This window comes from Dendrobates tinctorius, unplaced genomic scaffold (assembly GCF_039654945.1).
Source record: "Dendrobates tinctorius isolate UK_male_01 unplaced genomic scaffold, ASM3965494v1 ptg000028l, whole genome shotgun sequence".
NCBI lineage: Eukaryota > Metazoa > Chordata > Amphibia > Anura > Dendrobatidae > Dendrobates > Dendrobates tinctorius.
Window position 1 is genome coordinate 40,853,751 of NW_027361696.1, and position 7,055 is coordinate 40,860,805.

At 38.5% G+C, this 7,055-nt stretch overlaps 1 protein-coding gene across 1 annotated transcript in view; it reads right to left on the reverse strand.

The window, feature by feature from the left end:
- The window catches only part of LOC141085318 (sialic acid-binding Ig-like lectin 13), a 78,756-nt gene extending 74,341 nt beyond the window's left edge, over positions 1-4,415 (reverse strand). The window contains exon 1 of the mRNA XM_073570598.1: positions 4,310-4,415. The gene's annotated coding sequence lies outside the window, so the exon portion shown is untranslated. The remainder of the gene's footprint in view (positions 1-4,309) is intronic.
- Between the last annotated feature and the right edge of the window lie 2,640 nt (positions 4,416-7,055).

The window sequence follows — 7,055 nt, forward strand, 5'->3', positions numbered from 1 at the left end:
TTAGACAGCGAAGGCGGTGGTGGTTCTGATGCAGAGGGTGTCTGGAAATTTAAAAAATGGCAGCAACTGATCAAATATCAGTGAACTTTAGTGATGTTTATTGATGTTCAGGATGTCTTTTGTGTATACTCTTGGTTTGTTATACTAAAATAAATATGAACCATGATGATGAGAGTTGAAACAACGACGTTTAAGTTGATGAGCTTATATTTAGTTGTTTATAACTAACCTGAATGGTTTAAAAAAAAAAAAAAAAAGAAACAGCTGTCTGTGGATGGATACCATGTTTTGGCATAGGTGGTTTCCTTCATTGGAGACTGCCCTTCCTGTGGTTGTTCCTTCCCGGTGAAAGACCTGGCTAGTCATTGCTTGCGTTGAGAAACATGTGATGGTGTCTCCGCGGCTTCTGTTTTGCATGTTTTGCATATTTCCCATAAGGGATGGGGGCAGTGCTCTAGAATCACTGCGTTGAGAAACATGTGATGGTGTCTCCGCAGTGTTGGATGTTGATCTCCATGAGTTCATTCATCCTCACTTTCCTACCCCCTATCTTTTTTCTCTTTATTTTCTCTTTCCTTCTTTTCTGTCTTTTTTCTTCCTTCATTCCTCCTCCTTCCCTGAGTTCTTTCCTTTCCCCCATCACTCTCTTCATATTCCCTCTCCATTCTCCCTCTACTTTCTTCCCATTTACTAAGTCTCTCCTTCATTACATAAGTGCTCCCTGTAGCCATCGCGCTCACTAGCTACAGCCACACATGCGCCCTGTTTCTCCTCTGCTCTTACTAGTCACAACTCATGTCCCCATTGAGCAGGCGCCGCCCAGAGCCAACGTGCTCTTTGTTTATATTTGCAAGCCATACAGGCGCCCAGGCCCTCTCCTGCTCTGACCCTGCATAGCTCTTGTTCCACTTGGCCACTCCTCCCCTATGCTTTCCAAGCCTCACCCCCAGCCTCTCACTGACTGTGAACATTTATAAACCGGGCTCTTTGAGCCCTTCACTCACATCATGGCAGACTCCTGCCTCCCACACGCTTCCAGGTCAGTACAACAGCACTTCTTGGCGGCCTTATCTCCCTCCATTCCCTTTACCTCATCACCTTTATTTTCCTCCACAGCCCCTAACTGGGCCTTTGCAATTAATCTTCCTGCTGTTTACCTTGTATCTTCTGTTGAGGTCAGTACAGACTATACCTGCCATACTTTTCTGTGTTTGCCGCCTGCCTCCACCACCCCCCTGTCATATTATTCATGAAGCATAATGTCTTATATATATATTAACTTTTGCCAACAGCCTGTGACACCCTCCAGTTTCGGTCCCCCTGATCAACTGGGCATTTTCTTGGGTATTTTATAGATCCCTATGTTGTCATTTTTTCTGTATACCCGAACATGTGCTGTATATATTGGGTCTCTTCAACAAACCCCATCCCCCCTTCCCCTCCCCCCCTTCTTTTAACCCTTTTTTCTACTATTTTTTGTATATTAATATTTTGTATATAATTATATCTCCAGTTGTTTCTGATACTTTGTTCACCTAGTTCAGTGTTGTAATTATTTTCTACATTTTCTCTTGCAGTATGGTTTGAGAAAGACCTAGGATTAGGTTGAAATGTAACCATATAATACTCACCTTTGGAATATTTCATTTTTTGTTTGTGGTGTTTTATTATTTGATCTATTGGAAAAATCTCACATGAATTAAAAATCATCAAAAAATTTTCTTCAAAGACTTTTTTGCAAAGATTATTTATTTTCTGAGTGCGACTGGCCATCCATTTACTACTGTCTGTGGTCTATCCATGCTCAGTCAGCACCTCTCTTTATAGCAAGAGTGCGCGTCTTTTTTCCTCTTCATATTCCCATCATACACATCTTCCATCCCATAGTTCCGTGCCTATATACCCATCACACATCCTCTATCCCATAGTTCAGTGCCCATATACCCATTATGACATCTTCGCCATTGCAACCATTCTGACATCATCATTGCCATGGCAACCTATTATGACATCATCGTCACCATGGCAACCATTATGACATAACCGTCACAATTGCAACCTATTATGACATCGTCGTCGTCATGGCAACCATTATGACATCATCGTCGATATACACATACGCCCACACATACACTCAGCTTTATATATATATATAGAGAGAGAGAGAGAGAGAGATTATCTGTCTATCTATTAACTATCTATCTATTATCTATTTATTATCTATCTATTATCTATTTATTATATATCTATCCATCTATTTATTATTTATCTATTATCTATATCATCTTATCTATCTACGATCTATCTATCTATCAATCATATTATCTATCTATTTTCTATTTATTTATCTAGCTATAAACTATTTTTATCTACCTATGATCTATCTATCTATCTATCTATCTATCATCTATTTATTATCTATCTATAATCTATTTTTTATCTATTGATCCATCTTTTATCTATCTGCTAGCTGAAGAGCCCAGCGCTGCCCGGGCATAGTAACTAACTGTGGTTAGTTATAGCAAATTATAATTATCCTCCATCCCATAGTCCCATGCCCATATACCCATCAAACATATCCACGATCCCATAAGCCCGTGCCCATATACCCATCATACATATCCTCCATCCCATAGTCGAGTGCCCATATACCATCACACATCCTCCATCCCATAGTCCAATGCCCATATACCCATCATACATATTCTCCATCCCATAGTCGAGTGCCCATATACCCATCACACATCCTTCATCTCATAGTCCCATGCCCATATACCCATCATACATATCCTCCATCCCATAGTCCCGTGCCCATATACCCATCATACATATCCACCATCCCATAGTCCCGTGCCCATATACCCGTCATACATATCCACGATCCCATAGTCCAGTGCCCATATACCCATCACACATCCTCCATCCCATAGGCCCGTGCCCATATACCCATCATACATATCCTCCATCCCATAGTCCAGTGCCCATATACCCATCACACATCCTCCATCCCATAGTCAACCATTATGACATTATAGTGAGCGGCGGGGCTTGCAACCTATGATGACATCAGCGTCGCCATGGCAACCATTATGACATCATAATGAGGGGCGGGGCTTGATACACACACACTTTTTCCCCATTATGTAGATAGGGGCAAAATTGTTTGGTGAATTGGAACGCGCGGGGTTAAAATTTCGCCTCACAACATAGCCTAGGACACTCTCGGGGTCCAGACGTGTGACTGTGCCAAATTTTGAGGCTGTAGCTGCGATGGTGCGGATGCCAATCCCAGACATACACAAACACATACATACATACACACACTTGAGCTTTATATATTAGATTTTTTACCTGTTAACTATTTACGATATATCTATTATCTATCTATTTATTATTAGAGTTGAGCGACTTTGGTCGGATCGGGTTTCATGAAACAAAATTTGAGTCAGATGAAACTGGTCCGACTAGGGCAAAAAAAGTCTGAGTTTCGTCCAAATCCCGACCCCAATGCAAGTCAATGGGGAATAAAAGTCGGCATTGAGCAGATAACATTCATCCACTCAATGCCGACTTTTATTCCCCATTGACTTGCATTGGGGTCGGGTTTTGGACGAAACTCAGACTTTTTTTGCCCTAGTCGGACCAGTTTCATCTGACTCAAATTTTGTTTCATGAAACCCGATCCGACCAAAGTCGCTCAACTCTATTTATCATCTCTCATCTTATCTATATATGATCTATCTATATATATTATTATCTATCTATTATCTATCTATCTATAATCTATTTTTATCTATCTATCATCTATCTATTATCCATTTATCTATCTATTACCTATTTATTATATATCAATTATCTATCTCTCTATCTATCTATCATCTTTATCATCTTATCTATATATGAGCTATCTATTATATATCTACTAACTATCATATTATCTATCTGTCTATTATCCATCCACATATCTATCTATCTATCTATCTATCTATCTACCTATTATCTATCTATCTATCAAATTCAAACAAGTTTTATTGGTAGGACTAAAAGCACATTAGCTTTGCCAATGCAAGTGTACGGTAGGGATAGGGACTGTAGGAGTTATGGATGAGGCACCTCCAGGCTGGGGGCTGTGGAAGTCCATGACATATCATAGCTCTCTTCCTCGCAGCACTCACGTACTGTGCTGCTATCTATAAAAGTTACTGATGTAAGTTGTGTAATATCCTGCGCTGTTTTTTGCTTTTCTTTTACATTAACTATAACAAATAGAACATTTTAGATATAAAGGTGAAGAATAAACTGCACTCACCGTGTAAAGTACAGAATATTAGAAGTATAACGTGCAGTCACCTCCATCCCTCTACTTCTGTTCTGTCTTCTGTCTTCACTCTCCTAAGTCTTCCTCTTACTTTCTGTCACTCATTGCTTAATGTTTCTGTTTTGTAATTTCCTCTTCTTCCACTTCCTCTTTTTTTTTTTACTAAAGTGTCCTCTTATTTGGTTAATGTAGAATACAACATTATCTTATTATTAGTTGATATAGCGCCATAAATTCCATGGTGCTGTACATGAGAAGGGGGTTACATACAAAGTTATAGATATAGTTAACAGTAAACAAATTTACAATGACAGACTGGTACAGAGGGGAGGTGACCCTGTCCTTGCGGACTTACATTCTATTCTATTCAATCTTATTGTAACAGTATTAGTTATTTTTTTTATGGCGGATGTTACCATGTGATCAGATCATGTAACATGTGATCAGGTCATGTAACTTGTGATTAGGTCGTGTAGCATGTGATCAGGTGATGTAACACGCGAACACTATAGAGGGAATATTCTCGTAGTCATTTATAACTTAGTTAGAAAATTAATCTACGATATCTCTCTCTGTATTTATAGTGACCAATAGAGTTGAGCGACTTTGGTCGGATCGGGTTTCGTGAAACCCGAATGAAACAAAATAAGTTTCAGATGAAACTCGTCCGACTAGAGCAAAAAAAGTCGGAGTTTCGTCCGACTTTTATTTCCCATTGACTTGCATTGGGGTGGGGTTTCGGACGAAACTCCGACTTTGTTTTGCTCTAGTCGGACGAGTTTCATCTGAAACTTATTTTGTTTCATTCGGGTTTCACGAAACCCGATCCGACCAAAGTTGCTCAACTCTAGTGACCAAAGATCGCATCAAAGTGGAATTTGCAGGGAAAAAAAAGAGCCTATAAACGCGGCAACGTTTTTACTTAAAAGCAAAAATTGCCAAAATGATTTTTAGTCACACGTACTTCCACAACCCCATAAATAAATTTTTTTTCAGGCCAATATATACAGTTTTTATATACTGTACATCCACTGAATAGAAAACCATGCTCTTATTGGGTTTGATGATCTTTGGAGGCATTTGCTTTACATAAATATACATTTTTTTGTTATGTGATTTCATTACAAATTTTTCACCATTTTGCTCTTACCGGCTCTTTGTTTTTCTACATATTTAACTTTGATGTGGTTGTAAATCAGATGAGAGAAACCTAGAAAAAGACAGAAAAAAAGAATCAGAAACTCTCTCTTCAGAGTATTGGAAGGAGCTCACTGATGAGTAGGCTCACAAATTATTTTTGCACTGGCACTTTATTTAAGATATGAGCTACATCATTTAGATCTATTTATCTATATATCTATATATACAGTGGGTTCGGCAAGTATTCAGGCCCCTTTAAATTTTTCACTCTTTGTTTCATTGCAGCCATTTGGTAAATTCAAAAAAAGTTCATTTTTTTTCATTAATGTACACTCTGCACCCCATCTTTACTGAAAAAACAGAAATGCAGAAATGTTTGCAAATTTATTTAAAAAGGAAAACTGAAATATCATATATTCATAAGTATTTAAATGCTTTGCTCAGACACTCATATTTAAGTTACATGCTGTCCATTTTCTTGTGATCCTCCTTGAGATGGTTCTACTCTTTCATTGAAGTCCAGCTGTGTTTAGTTAAACTGATAGGACTTGATTTGTAAAGGCACACACCTGTCTATATACGACCTCACTGCTCACGGTGCATGTCAGACCAAATGAGAATCATGAGGTCAAAGGAACTGGTCAAGGAGCTAAGAGACAGAATTCTGGCAAGGTACAGATCTGGCCAAGGTTACAAATTAATTTCTGCAGTACTCAAGGTTCCTAAGAGCACAGTGGCCTCCATAATCCTTAAATGGAAGAAGTTTGGGACCACCAGAAGTCTTCCTAGACCTGGCCATCCAGCCAAACTGAGCAATCGTGGGAGAAGAGCCTTGGTGAGAGACATAAAGAAGAACCCCAAGATCACTGTGGATGAGCTCCACAGATGCAGAAGAGAGATGGGAGAAAGTTCCACAAAGTCAGAGTGGCCCAACGGAAATCTCTCCTCACTGCACGACATATGAAATCCCGCATAGAGTTTGCTAAAAAACACATGAAGGACTCCCAGACTATGAGAAATAAGATTCTCTGGTCTAATGAGATGAAGATAGAATTTTGGGTGATAATTCTAAGTGGTATGTGTAGAGAAAACCAGGCACTGCTCATCACCTGCCCAATACAATCCCAACAGTGAAACATGGTGGTGGCAGCATCATGCTATGGGGGTGATTTAGCTGCAGGGACAGGATGACTTTTTGCAATTGAAGGAAACATGATGCACATAACAGGAAAATAATTATTTGAAAAAAATAATGTGCTATAATATAATATACTAGAGGATGGACAAAGGTCTCCTCTCACAATTATGGAATTATAAATATTATAGAGAGCAAAATATATCCAGATGTAATATACTGGTACTATTACACTTATAATAATGAATGGCCATTAATGCATCATAAATAGTGTGTGCAGCCAATTCCTAATATTCAGACAATGATAAAATATGGGAAAAAAAATTCAGTTTGTCTGATTTTTCTTTTTGGAGTTATATTTTTGAGTAACATGTAAATTGCTCTTTAATCTATAAACTACTGACAACATATCTTTGAATTTCCAAGCACTAAATTTTGCATTTATTTTCAGAAAATGAGAAA